Source organism: Aedes aegypti, chromosome 2 (genome assembly GCF_002204515.2).
Source record: "Aedes aegypti strain LVP_AGWG chromosome 2, AaegL5.0 Primary Assembly, whole genome shotgun sequence".
NCBI lineage: Eukaryota > Metazoa > Arthropoda > Insecta > Diptera > Culicidae > Aedes > Aedes aegypti.
The window spans coordinates 248,616,047-248,642,701 of NC_035108.1; the positions used below are offsets into that span (position 1 = coordinate 248,616,047).

At 36.3% G+C, this 26,655-nt stretch overlaps 1 protein-coding gene and 1 pseudogene across 2 annotated transcripts in view; one reads left to right on the plus strand and one right to left on the minus strand.

Moving 5' to 3' along the window:
* LOC5569376 (dual oxidase maturation factor 1) overlaps window positions 1–26,655 on the plus strand; it is a 413,009-nt gene that overhangs the window by 167,442 nt on the left and 218,912 nt on the right. The window lies entirely within an intron of this gene.
* Window positions 13,857–14,226, minus strand: LOC110676523 (annotated as a pseudogene).

Here is a 26,655-nt window from a genome sequence, read left to right on the forward strand (position 1 = left end):
TTGTAGTCAGCAATCCTCTTACAAAAAAGATCATATTTTCTCTAAAATAAGAATTTGTATCCTCAATACAAATTCGAAACTGGGTACACAAAACACATCTGAAATGTATGAAACAGTTTATTAAAACTGTAGCTTTGTATAGCCGTGGAAAAAGTCAATTGTTTGGAGAAGAACCCTTCAACAGTTCATGAAACATTTCCTAAAAAATCTGTTTTTCCATGAAATAATTACCTTGAATGCCAAACCGAATTTATGAAAATCAAGAGTAGCTATCAGGTAATGCCACAACTCAGAAATTGTGATAATTGAAATCGTGGCATAGCTCTTATAACAGTCTATACATGTGGGTACGGGAATGATCAACTTCTCCCCGCTGATCAACTACACCCCGAATTACGGTAACTTTTCGCTTTAGGCTGTGAACCGTTTCACCAATTCGTTTAACTTTTAGTTAAAACTTGACATTTCGATAGTTATTTTCCCTCAAATGGTTAAATTGAACTTCGCGGTCAACCCATTTGAGCTTAATTTTAATTACTTTCAATCGGAGGTGAAATAACTATCGAGCTGTCAAATTTTATATAAAAGTGAAACGAATCGGTGAAACGGCTCACACCCTTAAAATTTCGTTGGAACGTGGCTAGCCACGTCGGGTAAGCTAGTATATCCATACTTCTATTAACACATGTTGTTTTTATGCTGTAATAAAGTTCTAATCTCAAATTACCACATCCTCCAATGCTGTTGTAGCGTTTCTTTTGCTGTGAAACAACGATTTGCATAATCCAGGGTTGCTCGAATTTTGCCAAGTCATTTTTTTCAAAAATCAGGAAGAATTGGAAAATTTGGCTGGAAAAGTCTGGATTGCTTATCTCGTATATGGAGAACCTTACAAATTATTTACAAAACCTTACAAATTCGTTTAAAATTTTATCTGGATCTGGAGACAAATCTGGAAGGTTGGCAACGCTGCTCCTATGGGAAATCTCCTCAGTTCTTTTATTGGATGTTCCGCTCCCTCCTGCATGCAGTCCCAATTCCACCTCGTAACGCTGTTGGATCATTGCCTTCCACTTAAGCATTGCTTCCTTATCCTTAGCGTGTAGGATATTTAGGCCCAATTGAAATGCACTTTGGGGCCGTCCATTAATAACGTAATAAAACTTTTGGGATTTTTCAATGATTATACTCTCAATTACCGGTGCTGCCATCCATCCCATATTTTACTGTCATCTCAATGTTCAATAGGTTATGTTTGCGTTCCTTTTCTTTGCTCCTGATTGAATCAAGTTGTACTGTGAGCAGTGTTGACCAGACTCATTTCCCCGAAATTCGAATTGTGAAGCCATGAACTGTTATAACTGTGCGTTGTATTCCTGAGATGGAGAGGGAGGTGGTTGGGCTTGAGTGTTGCACATGGGATCCGACAGTTTCGATCTCGGTGGGCCGCAATTCAAGTTTCGGTGAAATGATTCGCACTCACTCACTCACTCATTTCATTTCCCGAAACTTGAATTGTGACTCTCTTGGATCAAAATTGATCGATTTTGTGTGCAGTATTCAAGCTTAACCATCTGCTTTTCTATCTTAGGAGGATAGAGCATGGTTGTAGTAGTTCGTGGCTTCGTAGTTCGGAAATATTATTTTCGGGGAAATGAGTCTGAGCAAATCTGACTGTGAGACGAAGAAGCTTTTGCTGATTTTCCCGCAAGATGTTGATGTAGGAATCTGCAGTCATTATTCCGTCGGTTTTCACGAGGCTTCCTACTCCACTCCATGAAAAACACCCCCAGACCATCACATTTCCTCCTCCATACTTCACCGTTCCTTGGATGTGGCGCTCTGCACCACACACGAGCCCGCCGCTTTTGGTTAAACAGCTCGAGCTTCAGGAGCGCTACATCCAAGGAACGGTGACGCATGAAGGTGTGATGTGATGGAATGTGATGGTTTGGGGGTGTTTTCCATGGAGTGGAGTAGGAAGCCTCGTGAAAATCGACGGAATAATGACGGCAGATTCCTACATCAACATCTTGCGGGAAAATCTGGAGGTTTCGCTGATCCAGACGGGCCTTGAAGAGGAATTCATATTCCTCTAGAACAAAGACCCGAAGCATACTGCCAAGAAGACCAAGTCTTTCTTCCGGTCTTGTCGGATTAAACCGCTGGAATGGCCTCCACAAAGCCCAGGTTTCAACCCCATCGAGAATTTGTGGGTGATTCTCGATACCAGGGTTGACAAAACTAGTGTTACCAACAAAAATAATTATTTTGAGGCCTTGGAGCGCCTTGTAATAAAACTTTGATCCATATCAGTGTGCTATCCATAACTGTGGGGCGACTGTACTGGAGTTTTCTGGAACATTGTTCATTCCAATTCGTAGAATATTCTCGAACATTTCATCATTGTCGTCTGATTTGAAATTTGGTTGGTGATCAAAACGTCAATAAATCAACTTCAAGCAAATTTCGGTTCAGTCAAACTTGAATCGGGTGTGAGTTGAAAATGTGAAACGGTTTCTCCAGTTCCATCTCAGGTTCAAAAACAAATTCGACATATGTAAAAGCAGGATAAACATAAATAAGATGAATGTGCACCAAATATTCGAGTTTTATTAATTTACACTGAAACCTCCTAGAGTCGATGCTCAATGACTCGATATTGACTCATGGATGCTAACTTAATACAAACTTTTATGCTTACTATGATGATTACTTAAAACGTCCCTGTTCCACGACATGATATTTCTCTGAGTCGATGGTCTTTTCACAACTGTAATTTTGAAAAATGACAATGAATCATACTACTTTTTAGCAGCTATTTTGGAGGATATGCTAGATTTTTTGGTACGATTCTACTCTCCAATTCATAGAATTTTCTGGAACTTTGAGATATTTCACAACATAAGAAACTCTACAACAGCATATAAGGCTATAATTATTTAAGATTAGAACACTATAGCAGTATTGAGGCTTCGTGCTCGATGGAGTATTGTCTGAACATAAATTTGGGCGATTTTGAGGTAATCAGTATCATGCTAATTGAAGGACTATAGGTACCGTAAACTGGGGGGAAGTTGATAACTTTTAAGCGATTCTATGCTATAATTCCTAGTGGGATGCATGTATTATCATCCAAATATTTTTAAAACCTGTACTGGTTGAATGTTTAACGAATTATACAAACGAAATTTTGACGAATTGTTATCGTAATAACAAAAACAATTTTTGGAGATCAAAAAGTGGTGTTTTTAATTCCGGGGTGAAGTTGATCAATTACTGCGATAGGTTTCCTAAAATGAAGAAGTATGCTATTCACTAAATTTGTGGTCTCTGAATCTGAATCAAGGCTTGAAAATCTTACAACTTATTGATAAATCGGATAATTTTTTAATTGAAAGTTGTGAATTACAGATTACACCACATTAAACGCCTAAAGGTAGGCAATTTTCTTTGTAGTCAGCAATCCTCTTACAAAAAGATCATATTTTCTCTAAAATAAGAATTTGTATCCTCAATACAAATTCGAAACTGGGTACACAAAACACATCTGAAATGTATGAAACAGTTTATTAAAACTGTAGCTTTGTATAGCCGTGGAAAAAGTCAATTGTTTGGAGAAGAACCCTTCAACAGTTCATGAAACATTTCCTAAAAAATCTGTTTTTCCATGAAATAATTACCTTGAATGCCAAACCGAATTTATGAAAATCAAGAGTAGCTATCAGGTAATGCCACAACTCAGAAATTGTGATAATTGAAATCGTGGCATAGCTCTTATAACAGTCTATACATGTGGGTACGGGAATGATCAACTTCTCCCCGCTGATCAACTACACCCCGAATTACGGTAACTTTTCGCTTTAGGCTGTGAACCGTTTCACCAATTCGTTTAACTTTTAGTTAAAACTTGACATTTCGATAGTTATTTTCCCTCAAATGGTTAAATTGAACTTCGCGGTCAACCCATTTGAGCTTAATTTTAATTACTTTCAATCGGAGGTGAAATAACTATCGAGCTGTCAAATTTTATATAAAAGTGAAACGAATCGGTGAAACGGCTCACACCCTTAAAATTTCGTTGGAACGTGGCTAGCCACGTCGGGTAAGCTAGTATATCCATACTTCTATTAACACATGTTGTTTTTATGCTGTAATAAAGTTCTAATCTCAAATTACCACATCCTCCAATGCTGTTGTAGCGTTTCTTTTGCTGTGAAACAACGATTTGCATAATCCAGGGTTGCTCGAATTTTGCCAAGTCATTTTTTTCAAAAATCAGGAAGAATTGGAAAATTTGGCTGGAAAAGTCTGGATTGCTTATCTCGTATATGGAGAACCTTACAAATTATTTACAAAACCTTACAAATTCGTTTAAAATTTTATCTGGATCTGGAGACAAATCTGGAAGGTTGGCAACGCTGCTCCTATGGGAAATCTCCTCAGTTCTTTTATTGGATGTTCCGCTCCCTCCTGCATGCAGTCCCAATTCCACCTCGTAACGCTGTTGGATCATTGCCTTCCACTTAAGCATTGCTTCCTTATCCTTAGCGTGTAGGATATTTAGGCCCAATTGAAATGCACTTTGGGGCCGTCCATTAATAACGTAATAAAACTTTTGGGATTTTTCAATGATTATACTCTCAATTACCGGTGCTGCCATCCATCCCATATTTTACTGTCATCTCAATGTTCAATAGGTTATGTTTGCGTTCCTTTTCTTTGCTCCTGATTGAATCAAGTTGTACTGTGAGCAGTGTTGACCAGACTCATTTCCCCGAAATTCGAATTGTGAAGCCATGAACTGTTATAACTGTGCGTTGTATTCCTGAGATGGAGAGGGAGGTGGTTGGGCTTGAGTGTTGCACATGGGATCCGACAGTTTCGATCTCGGTGGGCCGCAATTCAAGTTTCGGTGAAATGATTCGCACTCACTCACTCACTCATTTCATTTCCCGAAACTTGAATTGTGACTCTCTTGGATCAAAATTGATCGATTTTGTGTGCAGTATTCAAGCTTAACCATCTGCTTTTCTATCTTAGGAGGATAGAGCATGGTTGTAGTAGTTCGTGGCTTCGTAGTTCGGAAATATTATTTTCGGGGAAATGAGTCTGAGCAAATCTGACTGTGAGACGAAGAAGCTTTTGCTGATTTTCCCGCAAGATGTTGATGTAGGAATCTGCAGTCATTATTCCGTCGGTTTTCACGAGGCTTCCTACTCCACTCCATGAAAAACACCCCCAGACCATCACATTTCCTCCTCCATACTTCACCGTTCCTTGGATGTGGCGCTCTGCACCACACACGAGCCCGCCGCTTTTGGTTAAACAGCTCGAGCTTCAGGAGCGCTACATCCAAGGAACGGTGACGCATGAAGGTGTGATGTGATGGAATGTGATGGTTTGGGGGTGTTTTCCATGGAGTGGAGTAGGAAGCCTCGTGAAAATCGACGGAATAATGACGGCAGATTCCTACATCAACATCTTGCGGGAAAATCTGGAGGTTTCGCTGATCCAGACGGGCCTTGAAGAGGAATTCATATTCCTCTAGAACAAAGACCCGAAGCATACTGCCAAGAAGACCAAGTCTTTCTTCCGGTCTTGTCGGATTAAACCGCTGGAATGGCCTCCACAAAGCCCAGGTTTCAACCCCATCGAGAATTTGTGGGTGATTCTCGATACCAGGGTTGACAAAACTAGTGTTACCAACAAAAATAATTATTTTGAGGCCTTGGAGCGCGCCTGGGAAGAACTAGAACCACAACACCTACAAAACCTGGTGAAAAGCATGCCGAAGCGCCTCCAGCAAGTCCTTAAGGCCAAAGGAGGACACATTAACTATTAAATTGCTTTTTATTTTTCTTAAATCATCTTTTCTGGGGCCATGAAGGAAGTGGGCACTTTATTTTGTCACTATTTATTTTTCAATACAAATTGATTTTCTTTTTCTTCGAGTAAAATTCTCATTTTTAATAAAATTTCGTAAGTGCAACTTTAAAAGAATATCAAAAATAAAATATCAAAAAAGATTTAAGTGTGTTAACTTTAATTTGAACCAAATCAATGAGAGAAATTCGAAAACTGGTAAGGTGGGCACTTTATTTTGCCTCTCAGTGTAGGAACCGCACAACAAACTTTCAATCACACTCATACCGATCTGGTGCAAATTCCGAACACTCTACTTTTATGGGAATTTTTGTTTTTCAAAGTTCTCAATTTTGTGACCCGTTTTAATAGACCATTTCCGTCAGATCTAACCCTCAGTTTTTGTATTTTTCTTCGAAAGACAATCATTATTAATGAACACTAACGCTTTCAGATTTTGTTTATATGCACTCCTGATTTTCTTATAATTTATTAAAAACATGGATACTCACCACAGTTTTCGCTGAAAGCGGTTGTGCGTAACAGTTTTAGTAACCGTAGAAAATTATTTTCACCTATTCACCTCACCCTATTCAAGAATGTTTATTTACGTTTTGAAATGTCATGATTGCAAGTTTGCCTGCAGGCAGCTTCAAAAAACTTCCACCACCGCCAATGGCCAAACATGGAACTAGTTGGCGACGGTTATATTCCGCTGTCTGAATCTTTAGACATTCACCTAATACGGAGGGTTGAAGACTCCGAGGACGAAGTTCACATGGTCCATCGGGACCCATGCGTACAGAAGGACATGAAGACGTCCATCGCCTGCAGGTAAGATACCGGTGAAATAGATGCTTAAGATTTGGCATGCTGTGTCGACAGAGTTAGGAGCGATGTAACTCAGCGTTTAGGGAGCTGGTGCTATTTCCGGATTAATCTTAAAAAAGGGCCACTGTAAGAGACAGAGATTGCGATCTGGAATCCCGGTCAACCAGTCAGTGATTTTCGATAGCGATCGATATAGATTCGTTTTGAACCGTTAGCGATCGCCATCGTTGGTCAGAGATCTATAAAGAATTATGAAGACTGGTTGGTCGGGATGGTTCGAAATCTTACCGAAATAATAGCGCAGCTTGGAATATACGTGTTGAAAAGTGACCTAGGTAACAGAGCACATTCATCACACACTACGGTCTCAGGGTCAGATTGAATCGTTTTGTCCTAGTCTCATGTAGTAGTAAGGAATGGTCAACATTTGTAACGTGATGGATTTAGCATTCTTGAAGAAAGAGTTCGGTCACCACATGTTCTTGAGCCACTCAGATGTCAGCTTCAGCAGGTAATTCTCCCAAGTACCGTAATCCGGGGTATCATTGATCGGAATGACTCATATCATAATAAGTTGGTACCGTAAAACGGGGTATCTTTGATAATGCGGGTAACTTTGATAGTGTGTTTCCTACCACATACTAAACGAAGTATCATAATTTCTGTTGATCGGTTAAGCAGAGCGAATGCAAAACCAAAGAATATTAGGGGGCCCAGATAGCCGTAACGGTAAACGCGCAGCTATTCAGCAAGACCAAGCTGAGGGTCGTGGGTTCGAATCCCACCGGTCGAGGATCTTTTCGAATTGGAAATTTTCTCGACTTCCCAGGGCATAGAGTATCTTCGTACCTGCCACACGATATACGCATGCAAAAAATTGGTCATTGGCATAGTAAGATCTCAGTTAATAACTGTGGAAGTGCGCATAAGAACACTAAGCTGAGAAGCAGGCTCTGTCCCAGTGGGGACGTAACGCCAGAAAGAAGAAGAAGAAGTAGTGTGGCACTTCATGTAAGAGCTGTTTTCATTTGAATCGACAACATTTGGGGCTTTATAAACGAATATTAAAAATTGATGCGATTTTAGCATTTTCGAAACGCTTACAAACAATCTGTTCTACGATTACTATTCGATGTAGTTTTGAATAGTCGGTCACTTATCTTTGACAGCCTAGTTATCATAGAACTTGAATATGGTCTCAAATCTCTTAGCGAGAAGCATTTCCACAAACTGGGATCATTTTTGTATTCTAAGTCGGAAATTCCCATATAATGTTAAACGCCTAGAGGTATGTAATGCCTTACAAATGTTACGTATTCCATTCAATTTTGTTCGATTTATACTCCATTATCAAAGTTATCCCAAAACAGAGAACCGACTTTCGATTACCGTAATCCGGGGTATCTTTGATCAGCGGGGTAACATTGATCGGAATGACTCATCTCGTAATAAGTTGGTATCATCATTTATTGATGAAACATTTCCAAAGCATGAATGTTGCTTCTCTTTCTTATATTTATGTGCTATTAAAAACTAAGATTTTTGCAAAAATTGCGTTAACTTTATGCGTAAATTTGTCAAGTTTGCGAAACAATGGTTTCAATGGTTAAGGATGACACTACCGAAGATTTATGTCTCACATAAGTTCTGCAAGCGATATGAGCAAGGAAAATGCGGTTCTCACTAAAAATGGCATCGCCAAAAATGATTCCGCTGTCAAAACTTTTATAAGTATGTTCAATTAGGCAACATTAACGAATTACTGTTAAGAATGTAGAATTCCCTTAGGAAATTGCCTACCTTTAGGCGTATTTCGCTGTTGGATGTGTTTTTAATTGTAGAATAATTCAAAAAGTAAATGAGATGTAAGCGTTTGAACACCATATTCAGCTTCAGGGGCCATGATTTTAGTAAGTAACGACATTTTCAATATTACCGAACGTTGTTTACATGGATGATCAATGTTACCCCATATCAGCTAAATGAAAAAATCACCTAAAACATTTTAATAAACATGCTTAAATCTTTCAAATAACAAAATACAGTATATAGTCACGAGCTATAGGTAGCAGTACTTGTTTTAAAAATATAAAACCCACAACATTTACATTTTTGGGTGAAATATTTAAGAAATATTCTAAAAACTGATCAATGTTACCCCGGATTACGGTACATGAGAAATTATACAGGTCGGACTCGATTATCCGGAGACTCGATTATCCGGGGTTTCGATTATCCGGGATTCGATTATCCGGAATTTTAGACTCGATTATCCGGAATTTGATTTTTGATGTTCTTGTTTTTCAATTTGTATGTATAAATCTGAGATAATTTGGTATTGCAATAAACAACATGAATGGTTTTGCAGTTCTGAACGTATTTAAGAACATGGGGGTTTGAAAAAGTGTTTTTCGTGTATGCTGGTCTAAACATTTTTTTCTTGTAAAGACCCCTACTGTTCCTAGAAATAATTTCTGGCTACGCCACCGCATTTTATATGATAACAACAAAAAAAGATAATATTTAAGTTCTTTTATCGAAGATTTCAATTTTTTTCTTAGTGATTTGATTATCCGGAGGATTCGATTATCCGGAGTGAAAAAAAAGTCGATACTCCGGATAATCGAGTCCGACCTGTACATTCAATCTAAATAAATCTGTTGGCAATCTATCAACAACAATCGATAGCTACGATGCCAGTACTTGTTTTAAAAATATAAAATATAGTTCTTTGAAACAGCATGCATAAATATTCAAGTTTTCTTCGAAAAAACTATCAAAGTTACCCCGTTTTACGGTATCATCATTTATTGATGAAACATTTTCGAAGCATGAATGTTGCTTCTCTTTCCTTTATTTATAAGCTATTAAAAATTAAGATTTTTGCAAAAATTGCGTTAGCTTTGTGCGTAAATTTGTCAAGTTTGCGAAACAATGATTTCAATGGTTAAAGATGACACTACCGAAGATTCATGTCTCACATAAGTTCTGCAAGCGATATGAGCAAGGAAAATACGGTTCTCACTAAAAATAGCATCGCTAAAAACGATTCCGCTGTCAAATTTTTTATAACTATGTTCAATTAGGCAAAATTAACGAATTACTGTTAAGAATGTATAATTTCCTCAGGAAATTGCCTACCTTTAGGCGTATTCCGCTGTTCGAGGTGTTTTTAATTTTAAAATAACTCAAAAAGTAAATGAGATGTAAGCGTTTGGACATCATATTCGGCTTCAGGGGGCATGATTTAAGTAAGTAACGACATTTTCAATATTACCGAACGTTGTTTACATGGATGATCAATGTTACCCCATATCAGCTAAATGAAAAATCACATAAAACATTGTTGTAAACATGCTTAAATCTTTCAAAAACCAAAATACAGTATATAGTCACGAGCTATGAGTGGCAGTACTTGTTTTAAAAATATAAAACTCAGAGCATTTGCATTTTTGAATTAAATATTTAAGAAATATCCTAAAAACTGATCAATGTTACCCCGGATTACGGTACCGTAAAATGGGGCGAATAGGAACACTTTACGACATGCTTGAATATGCACAATAGTGTGGGACATAATTTAGATTCTCACTCCAATCCACTTTTTGAATTGCATTTAGGTCCCATAACAACTGTGCAACATTTCAGCTCGATCGGTAAAACTATATTTTAGCGCCAGCTGTTCAAATTTTGTATAGGATTTACTATGGGAAAACTTACTTTTGCAAAAAAAAATCGCCAGAGGTTGCCCATTGGCCTCTATAAAAAATTTGAATACAGTTTTCGATAGGTATTTTTACGATGAAGAATATTGCCGAAGACCGCGAAACAATCCGACATTTTTTTCATGAGCATCTTATTGCTTATATAGTATAGTTTCACCGATCGAGCTAAATTTTGCACAGTTGTTATGGGACCTAAATGCAATCCAAAAAGTGAACTGGAGCAAGAATCTAAATTTTTCATATAACCGTGTCCCAGGCTAGTGTACAACTTAACCGTGTGTGAATAAAAACCAATTTTATAAGCCTCAAATATGGCTCGCGTCTTCCTTAGCCGAGTGGTTAGAGTCCGCGGCTACAAAGCAAAGCCATGCTGAAGGTCAGACCCGTAGCGTAGTCTCATTGCGCCCTTGGCGAACCTCCACTTCAGCGCCCCTTAAGGTCGAAACGCAATGATAGCAGAACGGTAATGAAAGCGGAGCCAGTTCAGCCAGAATGGACCGTACCTCATAGAGCTTGTCAAAACACATCTTTTAAATTTCTTTGAAAATTATTTTTGAAAAGTTTTGAGCGACATCTACAAGATACTTTTTATGAAAATCGTGAAAAGTGACGTAGATAGTAAAAATATTATCCTACGTTCAGAACACATTAAATTATTGATTGAATTCCTGCAAGAAAATATGTATATTCTTTTTTTTGTGAAAGGAAATCTGTCTGAGAACGTTTGAAAGTTGTCTGAAGGGCGTTTTGAAAAAAAAAAATTCGAAGGATTTTACAGTCAATACGGCTAGGAACAAATCTACAGCATCAACTGGATATTTCAAGCACAATTTTCCGTAACAAATTTTGTTGAAATACAAATTTTCGAAGAAATTCTCCTAATCATCTCTGACCCATTTGTTTCCATGTAGAGTTTCAAACTTGTTGCCCTAACTAACTGGAAAGAATTTCAGAGCTATTGCCTGAAAAATAATTTGAAACCCACAGCAACTCCTAGTAAAATTGAAAATGTTACCAATTCCTTCCTCATTATTGTAATTGTAGAGGAAATATTGTAACATTCTTCGAGATATGATAGAAATACAAAGATTTTCGGAAATTGAAATATGTTGACGTTGGATAACGTCTTACGGCAACATACTGGGGTACAATTTCGAAAAACGGAAAATCGGTCGCGTCACGAAAAGTGGTTAGATTTTGACTGTTAATAACTTACTAACGACCGGATAGATTTTCAAGATTCTTGCACCAATCTATTGGAAATCTTTCTACGAATCTACTCCAATAATGAAAACTATTGATTTTCATGACTAAACTATCGAAAAATTGGGATATATCGAGGTAGGGTAGATGTACCAATAGTGGAGGTACTAAGCACGATTGAATTTCATTTAACCGCCTAAATTCAAGAAGCGCAATTAATGTACGTGTTGATATTGTAAGGGGAAGTAACGACCATTGACTTAATGAGCAAAATGATTTCATCGCAGTAATCCACGGCATGTCAGTGAAAAATAATACCTCCACTATTGACACACTCTTCCTTTAGTTGTGGTATATTTTTAATTTGTGTTCCTATAGTTGCGGTATCCGTTGTTTTCTTATGGGATCCTCCACTATAGGAACACTTTACCGCAACTATTGATACAAGTAAGAAACGTTTTTGCAATTTTAGTGATATTTCATAAGTTTCAAAGCAATTTAAACACTCTTTTCAACTATTCCGTGTATCAACAACCAAATACGTCGATTGGCAGTGTCGGTTCTGTGGATAATGTAATAAAATAAGTGAAAATGGCACTACCCGACTAAAGGAACACCCACAACTAAGGGACCACTTACCCTATGTCTTATTTTTCATAGAAAAGCACATTTTTCTTCTGTATTCATGACACAGACATCATTGCGAGATATCTTAGCCACTTTCGTCATTCAAAGGGAAACGCCCCTTTCGGTCTTCTTCATACTTCTCTTTATTATCTCGTGTTCAGTCGAAGCCAACCAAACTCCACTTCACGCGCACGACCGCATTTTAATTTAATCGTCCTCGGTAATCTTTTGGTGTGTTTCTGACTAAGAATGGAATGAAAGCCCAGTTCGATCGATTGTGACTACCACCAACCGTCCTTTTCAGGACGACAATTTCATTTTGAAAGAAAGTTATGAGAATTTTACACCGTGAACAGCGACATTACTGGTGAATGGATGTGATGGATTCATATTTCGGTCAGTCATTTGCATGCAATCACTCATCAGGGTCAAAAATAGTGCTTTTCGAGAATCACAGGGCCAAGATATCAATATCCAATCGCGCTCGCGCAGGGCAATCGTCGACATTGTGTATACAGTCACCCCACAGTTATGGATAGCACACAGATATGGATCAGAGTTGGATTGAAACAGGAATATCTCATCAAATATAGTTGCAATTACGGAGAACACATTTTACCTAAGTAAACCATAAATCTGTACAGCATCGCAATAAATTATAATATGTTTAAGCATATTTTTTTCCGACCGTAGGAAATAAAATGTCAACCGTGTTCCCAGAAGCATTGATTCTTAACTGTGGGGCATTGAAAACCATACAGTTATGAATCAAAGATAAGACGATTCCGAAACAAACGCCAAAACGTATGCTTTCACTAACACACCATTAGTTTACCTCGCAGGTAAATTGCGTTTATAGTGTTCTGATCCATAATATGAGTCGATTTGATCCATAATATGGATCCTCCTCTCCCACTGATCCACATCTGTGGGGTGGACATCGTTTGAAATTCTATCAAAATCGACACTTTCTCGTAAATAATCGGGAATTTTGAGGTGTATTCTCAAAAACAACTGTATTCTGCAGTGATAGGGAGGTAATTTTGTTTTGTACAACGCCAGCATGAGTTTTAATCATATATTGTTCTGAAAAATGACCCTTAGTTGATCCAAAACTGTGGGGTGACTGTACGAGAGATAAATTGCGAACCGCACTAGAATGAAGAATCCATCCCGGTTTGCTTCCCATTTGGCGATGAATGAATAATGCCGTTGTCGTCGTCGCTAACAACATGCATGCCAACGTGATCAGTATAAACTTGTCGAATTGAAAGCTAAAACTTATCAGCAACAGCTTCGTTGATGATTTCATTTGGTAAGAAATTGTCTATCGAATCCAAATAAGCGAAGACTGCAAAAATGCTACCGCCGCCCGACGGGAACCTAGGTAAAACTTTGTTTGCCATTTTTCTCCGTTGGAAACTAATCATCCTAAATTTTAATTGGCAATTAAATAAATAAATTAGTTCATACTAATAGGTGAAATATCTCTAGCCGTAACTCTTTTACGTGGAATGCATTGTTGTGGCCCTGAAAAGAGCCGTTTTGCTTGAAATTGTGTCCCAATCCAATTTCAACTCGTTCGCCACGGATACGACGAGCCAGCTAGAAGGCCTTCGGCATGATGGTGACACGCTTGGCGTGGGTCGCGCACATGTTGGTACCCTCAAAGATAGGCCTCGCTCGCTTCCTGCAGGGCCATGACGGCCAAACTCTGTAATCGCAGATCGGTCTCGAAGTCCTGAGCGGTTTCACGGACCAGGCGCTGGAAAAACAACTTGTGGATCAGCAGCTCCGTCGAATTATGGTAGCGACCGTTTCTCACGCAAAGCGACCGTTTCTGGCCGATAGCAATACGGCTTCTTGACTTCTCCGGTGGCTGGGGCGCTCTTGCGAGCGATTTTCGTGACCAGCTGCTTGCGAGGGGCCGCTTTCCACCAGTGGACTTACGGGCAGTCTGCTTGGTAAGAGGCATCGTCGTAGTAGTGTTCTCTGGACGGATTTAAACAAACGAATGATTGAATTTGCGCGGCAGCCGGTCCCTTTTATGACCTTCTCTTGCGAGCGAGCGAGATGAACAGTGAACAGCGAGCGAGCAAGAAGAATTCATCCTTATCGGGCGAGGAGGATTTCAACCTGTTCGCTGGCAAAATGTGTCCATGTTACTCGATTCTCACAGTTCAATCGGCCCTTTTCAAGGCCAGCATATGTGTACTGAAGAGTTATTTGTGTAATATTTGCTAATGTGTTTACCACATTTTTGCTATAATTCATCTCGTAGCATCATACAATATATGAATAATTGACAAAACGACAATTTGAGAATGTTTCCGAGGACGCTGCTGCACTGCTGTAAGAATGCAATATATTGCTGTGTGCGTTTGAAATGCAAAAATCAAATGCGGGAACACCAAATGTGGTAAGATTTTTTACAAGAAATGCGGTGTCAAAGATATGTTTTTCTTACTAGGGTGGCGGCGATTTCTATAATCGTTGCTAGGTGTCCTTTGATTGCTTTGTGTTACCGCATTTGGAGGACGTTTAGTCAAGAATTGCAACTCAATAGCAAACAGCAATATTTTCTATTGTTAAGGAATGATTCAAATATTACGTAACCCAAAAATCAATGGAAAAGAGTTATTTTGAATTAATTGCTCTAAATTAACAACGATTAAGTATACACTGAAAAATCAATTTTTCAATATAATGGCTTAAGCTTCTGAATATATGTAAAGTGATTATTTTGTATTAACATAAAACAATAACACACAACGTATATAATAAACCAGAATTGATATACAACAAATAGTGTGAAATTTAATTGGATTTTTAACAGTAGAAATCTTTCATAAGTTCGTGACGGTCTCAAGCCAGGAAATAGAAGAGGCTAACGTTATCCAACGTCAACTTGGCGGTCGTATCTTGGAAACAACCTCTTACTTTTTTTTCAGGAAATTCATTCGAATCGAAAAAAAAATCTCTAATACTGTCACAACACAACATGTTTGCTATAGATTGGATGGCGTCGTAGTTAACAAAACCAACATGTAACGCCAAGAGTAGCGTATACTGTTGGATTATGTATTGAATGCAGAGTACATGCTTCTGGTTGCTACCGTGTACTGATGTGTGAGTATTTATTTCCCCACTTTAAAAATTTGCACAAATTAACTACGTAAACAAAACATTTTTTTAGAAATTCCGCTTAGATTTAGTCCAGATATTCTCGAGAAATCAATAATTTTGTCATTGAGCAATAGAAAATTACTTGGAATATATCAGAGTTTTCAATTAATTTCCAAGAAATCGTTATTAGCATTGAAATTGAAAGATTTCTCTACAGTAAGATGCCAGATAATTAAATTTCAAACATTTTTTCCAAGAACATTATAATTTCACGGTCGAAGAGAAGGTTCTACCGTAATCCGGGGCAACATTGATCAGCGGGGTAACATTGATCGCAATGACCCTCCTCGTAAAAAGTTCAAATCTACATTTATTGATGAAATATTTTCAATGCATGAATGATGATTCTCTTACTCCTATTCATGAGCTAATAAACATTAAAGTTTTTGCGAAAATTGAGTTGTGTTTATGCGTAAATTTTTCATTTTTTCGAAACAATGATATTCATGTTTATGAATGAAACAATCAAAGAATCATGTCTCACATGGGTTCTGAAAACGATATGAGCAAAATAAATGCGATTGTTACTCAAAATAACATCGCTGAAAATGATTCCGTTGTCAAAACTTTCATAAATATGTTCAGTTAAGCATAGTTCACAAATTACAATAAAGAATGCAGAATTTCCTTAGGAAATTGCCTACCTTTAGGCGTATTCAACAATTCAGTGTTTTAATTTTGAAATAACTTAAAAAATAAATGACTTGTAAGAGTTTGGCTTTCATATTCGGCTTCAGGGACTATGATTTTAGTAAGTAATTACATTTTCAATATTACCGATCGTTGTTTTCATGGGTGATCAATGTTACCCCATATCAGCTAAATAAAAAAATCACTTAAAACATTTTTTAAACATAATTAAATTCTTCAGTAAACAAAATGCAGTATGTAGTCACGAGCGATGGGTACCAGTACTGATTTTAAAAATATAAAACATGCAACATTTTAATTTACAAATGATTGTTTTAAGAAATATCCAAAAAAAACTGATCAATGTTACCCCGGATTACGGTACCAAAACAATGTTTCCCATATTTTCGATGGGATATAGTCAATCAAATCTCAACCAGGCATACTTTTTGAAAAGTGGTTAAATCTTTATTGTTGTAAAGAGTTTGAAGAGGTCGAGATAGTTACAGTCAACCTTTCTACTACAATTTTTCTTGGAAAACCAGCCAGTATAGAACCTTTTTGGGGTTATTAAAAATGTATTGCAAATTCTAAAATTATATCTGATGTGAGCATTTTTGGCTAGGTTTAGAGCATTTTAAAAAATTGTAAGAATTTATAAAAATGCACAGCATTCCGTCAAAATCACACCTAGAATTATTTGAAAGACTTCTATTAAACTTGAAACTTAAGAAAATATAAGAAATGAACAATATCTTTTGAAGTGCTTATTGTATATTTTGTTTTGTTGAAATTGTTTTATTTTTATTTATCTTTATTATGTCTGATAACTCTTTTGAAATTGTTACTAATTTCCCCTGATTCAATGTACATGCAACGTCCAAAAGTTTTACCAAGTGATTCACGCATTTAGGCGCCCCCTTTAGAATGACGCCCTTGGCGGGTGCCAACCTGGCCAACCACACGCTACGACACTGCTGAAGGTGTCTGGGTTCAATTCCCGGTCGGTCCAGGATCTTTTCGTAATGGAAATTTCAAGGACTTCCCTGGGCATAGAGTATAATCGTAATGGCAAAGCTCTCAGTTAATAACTGTGGAAGTGCTCATAAGAACACTAAGCTAAGTAGCAGGCTTTGTCCAAGTGAGAACGTTAATGCCAAATAGAAGAAGAAGAATGGGTCGCGTCTTCCTTTGCTGAGAATTGCTGTTAAAAAATAGGTATAATTATATCGTACAAAGATTTATGAAAATGTTATATGATTCTCTTCACTTCGCAATAGGGTGAATACAAACACTGTTAAGTAAATATCAATACCTTTTCATTTTAATGTAAAAATAAACACATTTTCAAGTACATCTTGAAGAAATATCAAAATGTATTTACTTAATAAAGAAAAAAAATAAAATAAAAAAAACAAGTTCAATGTTTGATCATTTTTTTTATTAGAAACACACCTAATTTTTAATTTGAAATTAGTCTAGCGATACTCTGTTGATGTTGAACTAAAATTTTATCATTACATGGTCGGCGTTAAGTCAGAGGGGACCAAGTACAAAACTTGGGAAAATTGGATTATTCTCTCATTAGATGCGAAATTACCTTACCTCCATTTCACTTTGATCAGATTTTAAGAATGCTGTAAACTGCGATAGATATGTAACAAATTTACTTTGGATGATCAATAAAAATCGATATAAGTGTGCAGTCAGAGCGGACCAAGTGCTTATTACCATATCAGCGAAAATGATCAGCGCGCTGAGGAATGCGAGGAAATTAAAAACATTTCAAAAGATTGTCAGATTTCTCGACATCGAATGATTCTTCTACTTATCCATCAATAGAAATTTATAAATATTTCTTAATTTGATGCATTCGATTTTGATTTTTGACCATTTTCCATATTTGGATGGGTGATCAGAAATTGTAACAATTTCTGTGCAGACAGAGTGGACCAAGTGTCGAAAAGCAATAAACTGATTGATTATTGCATTTTTGGGGTCAATTTCAGAGTCCCATAGAAGTTTATGGTTGTTCTATGGTGTATGTATGGGATGTGCCAGAAGCCGCTTATTGGACCAGTATATTTTGGTCGGTACTCAAGATTTTCACTTGGTCTACTCTGACTGAACACATGTATGAATATTTCTGGCCTTCAATACTCTGACCCTGCAAAACCTTAATTTTCAAGCTATCGTAATGCCACTGATTTCGGTATTGATGATATGGATTACTAAAGAATATATTGGTGTCGGAGGGTCTTGATAATCTGTTTTTCTTAGAGATATGCGCCCAGTTTGACCATGCAAGCATTGAATGATTATTATTTTCCTAGAAATTGTTCAGTCAGAGTGGACCAAGTACACATAGTCCATCAGAAAATCGTCCTATGAGAGGTTTGGATTATGATTTTTCATGATTATCACTTCACATTATATTGTTTAAAAGTAACACAAATATGTGTAGAAATATTGAATCAAATTTTAAACGAGTTCAAAAATTACAGAGCGTTAGACTTTAAACCCATTTTTCTCAAAATATGAAAAATGTCACTTGGTCCACTCTGACTTAACGCTGACCACATAATAGTCGTATTTCTAGATGAAGGTCGCTTTGTTTCTATTCGCCCCACTTTTTCTATTACCTTGTTTTACGGTACAGGGCTAATCGCGACTAAGTACCTTTAAACTATGAACTTTTGAGGACAACAACAAAAAATATCTAAGCAGGAATAAGGAGATTAGTTTTCATAGGAATTTCTTGGAAAATTCACTCTGAAACCTTTTTTTGACATGACAAGTTTTACAGCTCGTATTATTATTAGTTATAATCTGCGGTTATAATAACTGTATGCATTTTTTTCAAGTTTTTTTTTTCATGTATTACTTTAGAAATTAATTCTCGCATAACTTATAATCTCGTCTTAAAAGCCATTGGTGTTGGTGTTTAGCTCGTTTGTTAATAAATGAACCAAAATGAAAACTATAATCACTGGAAGATAGACAAGCATCTACTCTAACGAGAATTCAGATATTTGTTTAAAAATTTCTACAAGCATAATTTATTTTCAGCATGAATTTATTTATTGATACTGTAAAGGCTAAGGAATTCCTCCATGAATTAAGTTCAATATAGCTTCATGAATACCATACGGATTTTTTAAAAGAATAACCCCATGAACTATTTCGAAAATTCCATCATGAATTTCCTTTGAAATTACTCCAAAGATTCGTTCACAAATTTCTCAAGAAAAGTTGTCCATGCATTCTTCTTCTTTCTGGCGTTACATCCCAACTGGGACAAAGCCTGCTTCTTAGCTTAATGTTCTTATGAGCACTTCCACAGTTATTAACTGAGAGCTTTCTATGCCAATTGACCATTTTTGCATGTGTATATCGTGTGAAGATACTCTATGCCCTGAGAAATCGAGAAAATTTTCAACCCGAAAAGATCCTCGACCGGTGGGATTGGAACCCACGACCCTCAGCTTGGTCATGCTGTATAGCTGCGCGTTTACCGCTACGGCTATCTGGGCCCCATGCATTCATCCAGTGATTTTTCTATCGACTGAAATCTTGACCATTTAAGTCATCTTTAAGAACTCAAGCAGTAATTTCTGCAGAGATGTCTAAACTGATTTTTAGGATCTCCTCCAGAACTGTAGATCAAGGACTAGTGAAACTAGGAATCCTTACAAAGCTTCATTAGGAATCAATATCACTCATAACCCCAGAAAACCGCTAAACGGAATCTGCTCAGCATTTCAGTAGATCTTCAGTTAATATTTTTTGGTTGAGCTTTTCGCTATCTCTACCAACGTAATCTACTACGAATTTCAAGAAAAATCAGCCAAGGATCATTTCAAGAATACACTAAAACCTTAAAACCAATCTACTAATAATCATTTCAGTGATCTTTCAGAAAGAACTTTCAAGAAATTGCTCAATCATCGGTTTGATTCCCGTTAGGATTCCAGCAAAGATCTCATTTGAATCTGAAGTTTGCCTTGAATTCAAATAGGAATGTAACAAACATCTTGCCAAACCTTGCCAAGAATCCTTAAGTACCTACTTTTAATTCTAAAAAAAAAACAATTTCGCAAATAAAGCTAAGTACCGTAAATTCGGGTGAAATTGATCAGGAGGGTGAAATTGATCACCGTGTCACACGATTCCATTTCTTCGTAAAGGAGTACAAATATCAATGTAACCTGCAGTGAATGAACGTTTTTTGTCGTAACTATTGTCGAATTGTGTGTTGTGAAGTGTTTTGAGTTTAAAAATGCTCATTTCTATGAAAATAATGAAAAAGTTCTTAATTACGTACGGTGCAATATCGACAAACATCCATAAACTTCTAGTTTTTAACAAGGATTTGAACACGGTATAAACCTGAAACTTTCTGAGGATGCGTAAAACATATCCCAAAACCAGATTTCATTACCAAAACTCGTACCAATTAGCTCATTCGGTTGAAATAATTGAATGTCTGTCATATATCAGGATATTCCTTTGGAAATTGCATACATTTATGCGTTTTCCGCGTAATTCTTGAAATTTAACTATTCATTATTTTCTTTAAATATTATATTGTTTAGAATTTAGCAAGCATATTCGGATTCAGAAAGGACAAATTTATTATGTACAGTTGTTTTAAAAACTAACAACAATCGCATTGACAAGTGATCAATTTCACCCCGAAATGAGATCCCACGATTTTTTATTTTAGATGTATTTCTTAGCACTAAAATGAAATTTGTTAGAAAATGTCGGTACATGAGTCAATGAGGCTTACCTTCGTACTTGTTTTCCTGCATTTAGTTGTTTGACATTGTCAACATTATAGAAAACAGACAAGAAAAACCGTGAAAAATGATCAATTACACCCGAAATTACGGTATGCAGTTTCGTTAAAGAAAAATAAAGAAATTCCTTGAGTAAATGGGTCGAAAAATTTCGTACAGAGATCCCCTTTTGAAATGATATGTTTTCTCAACTGTTCTCCAAATTCACTTATATTTCCCGGTTTTTCCGGATTATATATCCGCCATATATATATATATTGCAAAGTTTCAGGAAATTCGGCCTAAAAAAACTCCCTATGCCAAAGTGAATTATGGTAATGCCGAAGTACTTATTTACCTTACATATATGCACATTTGCTGAACTACAAAGATATGCAATAATTCAGGTCAAAACCGTTGGTAACGAAGTTATCCCAATTGGGAGCTGAATGTGCTTTGCGTTACACAGTTAAAACATAAATGTAAATTTAAGTTTATTTTCATGCACATATTTGGAGCATGAAAATAAACACAAATTTAAATCTGCGTATAGATTTACACGACTTGAAAAAAGGTGAAGTCGTGTAATTTTACATGTCGTTTAAATCTACTTGATTGGCAGCACGTGGATTTGTTTGTTACATATGGCCCTCTTCCATTTGTTCTTTGAACTTGGTTTCCTCACCCGGCTATCGGCAATCGAATATCATGATAAAATTAACAGGAATCAGACACAGGATATACGTATTATTTATTTCGCTGTAAATACTTTCTTATATTAAACAATATGCACTTTTCTACACATTTTCACCCGTCGATCGCTGCTGGCTGATTATGAGGAAATTTCGTCCGTTTCATCTCAGCTACAAGTATCTGAAAGTATTCGGGCTTTCGTTGGCTCAACAGATGCACCAAATATTCCGATAGAACTTACCTGCAGGTTTTCAAAGTACTTGGCTCAGGTGAGCTGGTACAATTAGTATTTGTAGCACCTCAACACAGCAGTAAACAATCGAATCAACAACACGATAAGCTGACCGAATCACTTGGTTTCAATACGTCGGCCATGTTACTTTCCCAACTGACGTTTAAAAATTTATTTTTACACGTTGATTGAAAATTCGATGTTTATCTATTGAGAATCCCATGAATATTGATTTATTTTTGATAATACGTTGAAAAATACATTGGCTAGTAAAATTATATCGGTAAAGCTGGGATATTGTATGTTTTTTGATGCTCAAATTATGTGCATACAATTCAACTCAATTTTAAATCATCTTTTTGTTTCCAGCAATGTAAATTTACAAAAGACTTGGTTTACACGTCATTTAAATTTCAACATTTTTTGCTGTATACCTAACGAAATAGGGTAAAGAGCTACTTGGGCACTTCCATGATTCACTTTGGCACATTTCTCGGCCGAAATGCCTGAAACTTTTCAATAATAAGCACTTCAATACGATGAATATTGTGGCCAAATATGAGCTCAATAGCTTTCAAAAACCCCCACTGCCGCAGTGAATCAAAAGTGCCAAGAATAGGATCCGGCTTCCTAAATATCTACCTTAAAGTTTGGAATTATAACTGCTTTTTCAGTTCTGACTGTTGGGCCATTTTCTCTTGCGCCTTAAATGAATATTGTTGTCTTTTGTTAATCTCTTAGCAATCCCATAGCTTTCGTGTAACTTTCTCGGCTTTGTTGAGTAAAACCATCAATAATGCACGCTTTTTTTCTCATATATCCGTGGGTTGTAAAAACTTGCTTGAAACAAGCTGCGGCGACAGGAAAAGAAGCATCCATTATATGAACGGGAGCCAAGCTCCACCGTTTGATGTTGGTTATCGTTAAATAAATCATGATACCGTAATCCGAGGTAACATTGATCAGGTTTTAGGATATTTCTTAAATATTTCATCCAAAAATCTAAATGTTGTGAGTTTTATATTTTTAAAACAAGTACCTCCACCCATAGCTCGTAACTATATACTGTATTTTGTTTTTTGACAGATTTAAGCATGTTTACAAAAATGTTTTATGTGATTTTTTCATTTAGCTGATATGGGGTATCATTGATCATCCATGTAAACAACGTTCGGTTATATTGAAAATGTCGTTGCTTACATAAATCATGGCCCCTGCAGCCGAATATGATGTCCAAGCAGGTCCGTCCCAATCGGGCTCAGCTTGGGTACCACTTCTAGTAAGGTACGGTGGGGGAAGTGTATCAGTGGGGTAAGTGGATCATTTGTCATTATTAAGCATAAATCCTTGAATATGTTGAATGTTTTCGCACCATCGCTTCGTTTTAGGTTATATTCTCACGCCCACACTGATACTATTGCAAAACTGGTACTACACGCACACTAACACAAACAAACTTGTTAGCTGCAAAAATTAATTAATTTTAAAATTGTTTTCCATCAATCAAAATTTTTTTGTATTTCTGTCTATAATCGAAAACTATTACTTTTTTCGACACATGGTGAGCATTTCAGTTCTAATTGAATGAATCACAATGAGAAATATGTGATTTTTATGAATAAATACAGATATATTATACATGGTACACTTACTCCTTCTTGTTACTGGGGTGGGATAAGTGGATCAAGTATTATTTTCATTTATTGGCCGACTGCTTACAAGAATTTTAATAAGTTTTAATATCCGCAAATATTGTTTTCCTATAACTCCTTTCATTCCCAGCTTGAATTTTTCAAATTGACCATAGAAAATATGAATTAATCCACCTAAAAGTTTGTTTAACCTTTCTGGTATAAAAAAATAAATAAAAAAATAAAAATTTCAAAATTCACACGAAACTTTTCGTGGTTTATCTAAGCTGAGTTGCAAAAGTGCAATATATTCTAATTTTCCAATTGAAATCATATTATCGTACCTTATTTGACTATATAAATTGTTCTAGACAGTTGATACAAATATATTGATAAATAGAATAGAAGGATTTCAGTTCGTTATTCAAAAGTAAATGTAACTAATATTTTTAAACTATGAGTGTTCTTCGAAAACATCGTTAGGAATAATCCAACAAAACTTCTGTATAACTTATGTGTATAAATGGATGAATTTTCGCCAAATTATTCTAGTTACAATGTTTTTTTTGTTCGAATTAGTGTGAATTAATGTACACAAATTTTTCATTATATTTTAATTAAATAAAGATACTTTTTAATTTTAAAGTTTTTAAATGTAACATTACAAGCACTAGCAATAACAAGAACGAGAGTAATATCATTCTTGCTAAACATAATTACACCGCATTTGTTTGAGAACAGATTTTTTTTTATTGGTGATCCACTTACCCCACCACGGTGGGGCAAGTGGATCATTTGGCGCAAATTTTGAAGTCTTTCATACTCATGTGCATAACAATCAGAAAAATCGATATAAATGAATTGAAGTATATTAGTCCCTCATTTGTTATCCACAGAAAAAAGTTAGAATTACATAATTCATGTTAGCTGTGCATTACAATGAAGTTGACTATTAATTTTTCTGTATCCACTTACCCCACGGTACCTTACTGCATTTGGTCCCTCGTTAATGTAAAAGGTACCCACGTTTTAAAAGATCGCAGTACACTTTTCACGGCATTCTAGATTACCTTGTGAGCCATAACATTTTTGGGCCACTGCATTGGGACATGGGGGTCTTTAATTTGTCTTTGGTCCAAGCGCTTACATCTCATTTACTTTTTGAGTTGTGTGTGTGTGTGTGTGTGTGTGTGTGTGTGTGTGTGTGTGTTTGTACAATCCACCTCCCACTGACCGGCAGTGCTTTTATGGAAGAAATTTGTTTGCAGCTATTTTGACACACATTGATGTCTTTATAGATGCAGACAATATTAGCCCTGGAGATGAAAGGTGATAGCTCTACTGCAATTCCAACAATCCATTTCAAGAATAGCTGTTCATACACACACACATTCTGAGATCATTTTCATCACAGCAAGCAAAAAGTAAATGAGATGGGAATTCGCTGTCGCATATTGAGTTATTTTAAAACTAAAAACACCTCGAACAACGGAATACGCCTATAGGTAGGCAAATTGCTAAGGGAATTCTATATTCTCAACAGTAATTCGTTAATGTTGCCCAATTGAACATACAGTCACCCCACAGTTATGGATCAGCTAAGGGTGATTTTTTAAAATAAAATATGATTACAAATCATGGTGACCTTGTACAAAATTATTTTCCCCGCCTGGCTATGCCGAATATAATTGTTTTCGAGAATACACATAAAAAGTCGCGGTTATTCACGAAAAAGTATCGATTTCGAAAAAAATTTCAAACGTTGTCCATCCCACAGATGTGGATCAGTGGAACAGGAGGGTCCTTATTATGGATCAAATCGCCTCATATTATGGATCAGAACACTATAAAAGCAATTTATCTGTGAAGTAAACGAATGGTGTGCTTGTGAAAGTATACGATTCGGCGTTTCTTTCGGAAACGTCTTATCGTTGATTCATAACTGTGGTACGGGCTTCAATGCCCCACAGTTATGAATCAACGATTCTATGAATACGGATAACAATTTATTTTATACGGACGAATAAAATATGCTGGAAGATGTTATGATTGATTTCAATGCTGTACAGATTTATGGTTCACGAAGATAAAATGTGTTCTGCGTAATTGCAACTCTATTTGATGAGATATTCACCGTTTAAGCCAACTTTGATCCATATCTGTGTGCTATTCATAACTGTGGGGTGACTGTACTTATAAAAGTTTTGACAGCGAATCGTTTTTAGTGAAGCCATTTTTAGTGAGAACCGTATTTTCCTTGCTCATATCGATTGCAGAACTTATGTGAGACATGAAACTTCGGTAGTGTCATCCTTAACCATTGAAATCATTGTTTCGCAAACTTGACAAATTTACGCATAAAGTTAACGCAAACCGCATAAAGTTATTGAAACTGCTGACCGTCAAAAGACTTGACGAAAGCAGGATCAATTTCGTCATACAGTCGCCTCTCCAGAACTCAACTTCCAAAGGACTATCGAATTATACAATTATACAATGGGCTTAATTCACAACTCAAAGCGTTTTGTATTTTGTAATACTTGTAATACTACATTCCGAAATAAATACGCGAAAACATATATTTTTGAATCAGGTCTAAATGTGTAGGGAAAAATTCCGCAAAATATATGAAAATAAAAAAAAAAAACAAATGTATAATTTCAGTTCAATTATTTATAGGGGTACCGTAAATTCGGGTGAAATTGATCAGGAGGGTGAAATTGATCACCGTGTCACACGATTCCATTTCTTCGTAAAGGAGTACAAATATCAATGTAACCTGCAGTGAATGAACGTTTTTTGTCGTAACTATTGTCGAATTGTGTGTTGTGAAGTGTTTTGAGTTTAAAAATGCTCATTTCTATGAAAATAATGAAAAAGTTCTTAATTACGTACGGTGCAGTATCGACAAACATCCATAAACTTCTAGTTTTTAACAAGGATTTGAACACGGTATAAACCTGAAACTTTCTGAGGATGCGTAAAACATATCCCAAAACCAGATTTCATTACCAAAACTCGTACCAATTAGCTCATTCGGTTGAAATAATTGAATTTCTGTTATATATCAGGATATTCCTTTGGAAATTGCATACATTTAGGCGTTTTCCGCGTAATTCTTGAAATTTAACTATTCATTATTTTCTTTAAATATTATATTGTTTAGAATTTAGCAAGCATATTCGGATTCAGAAAGGACAAATTTATTATGTACAGTTGTTTTAAAAACTAACAACAATCGCATTGACAAG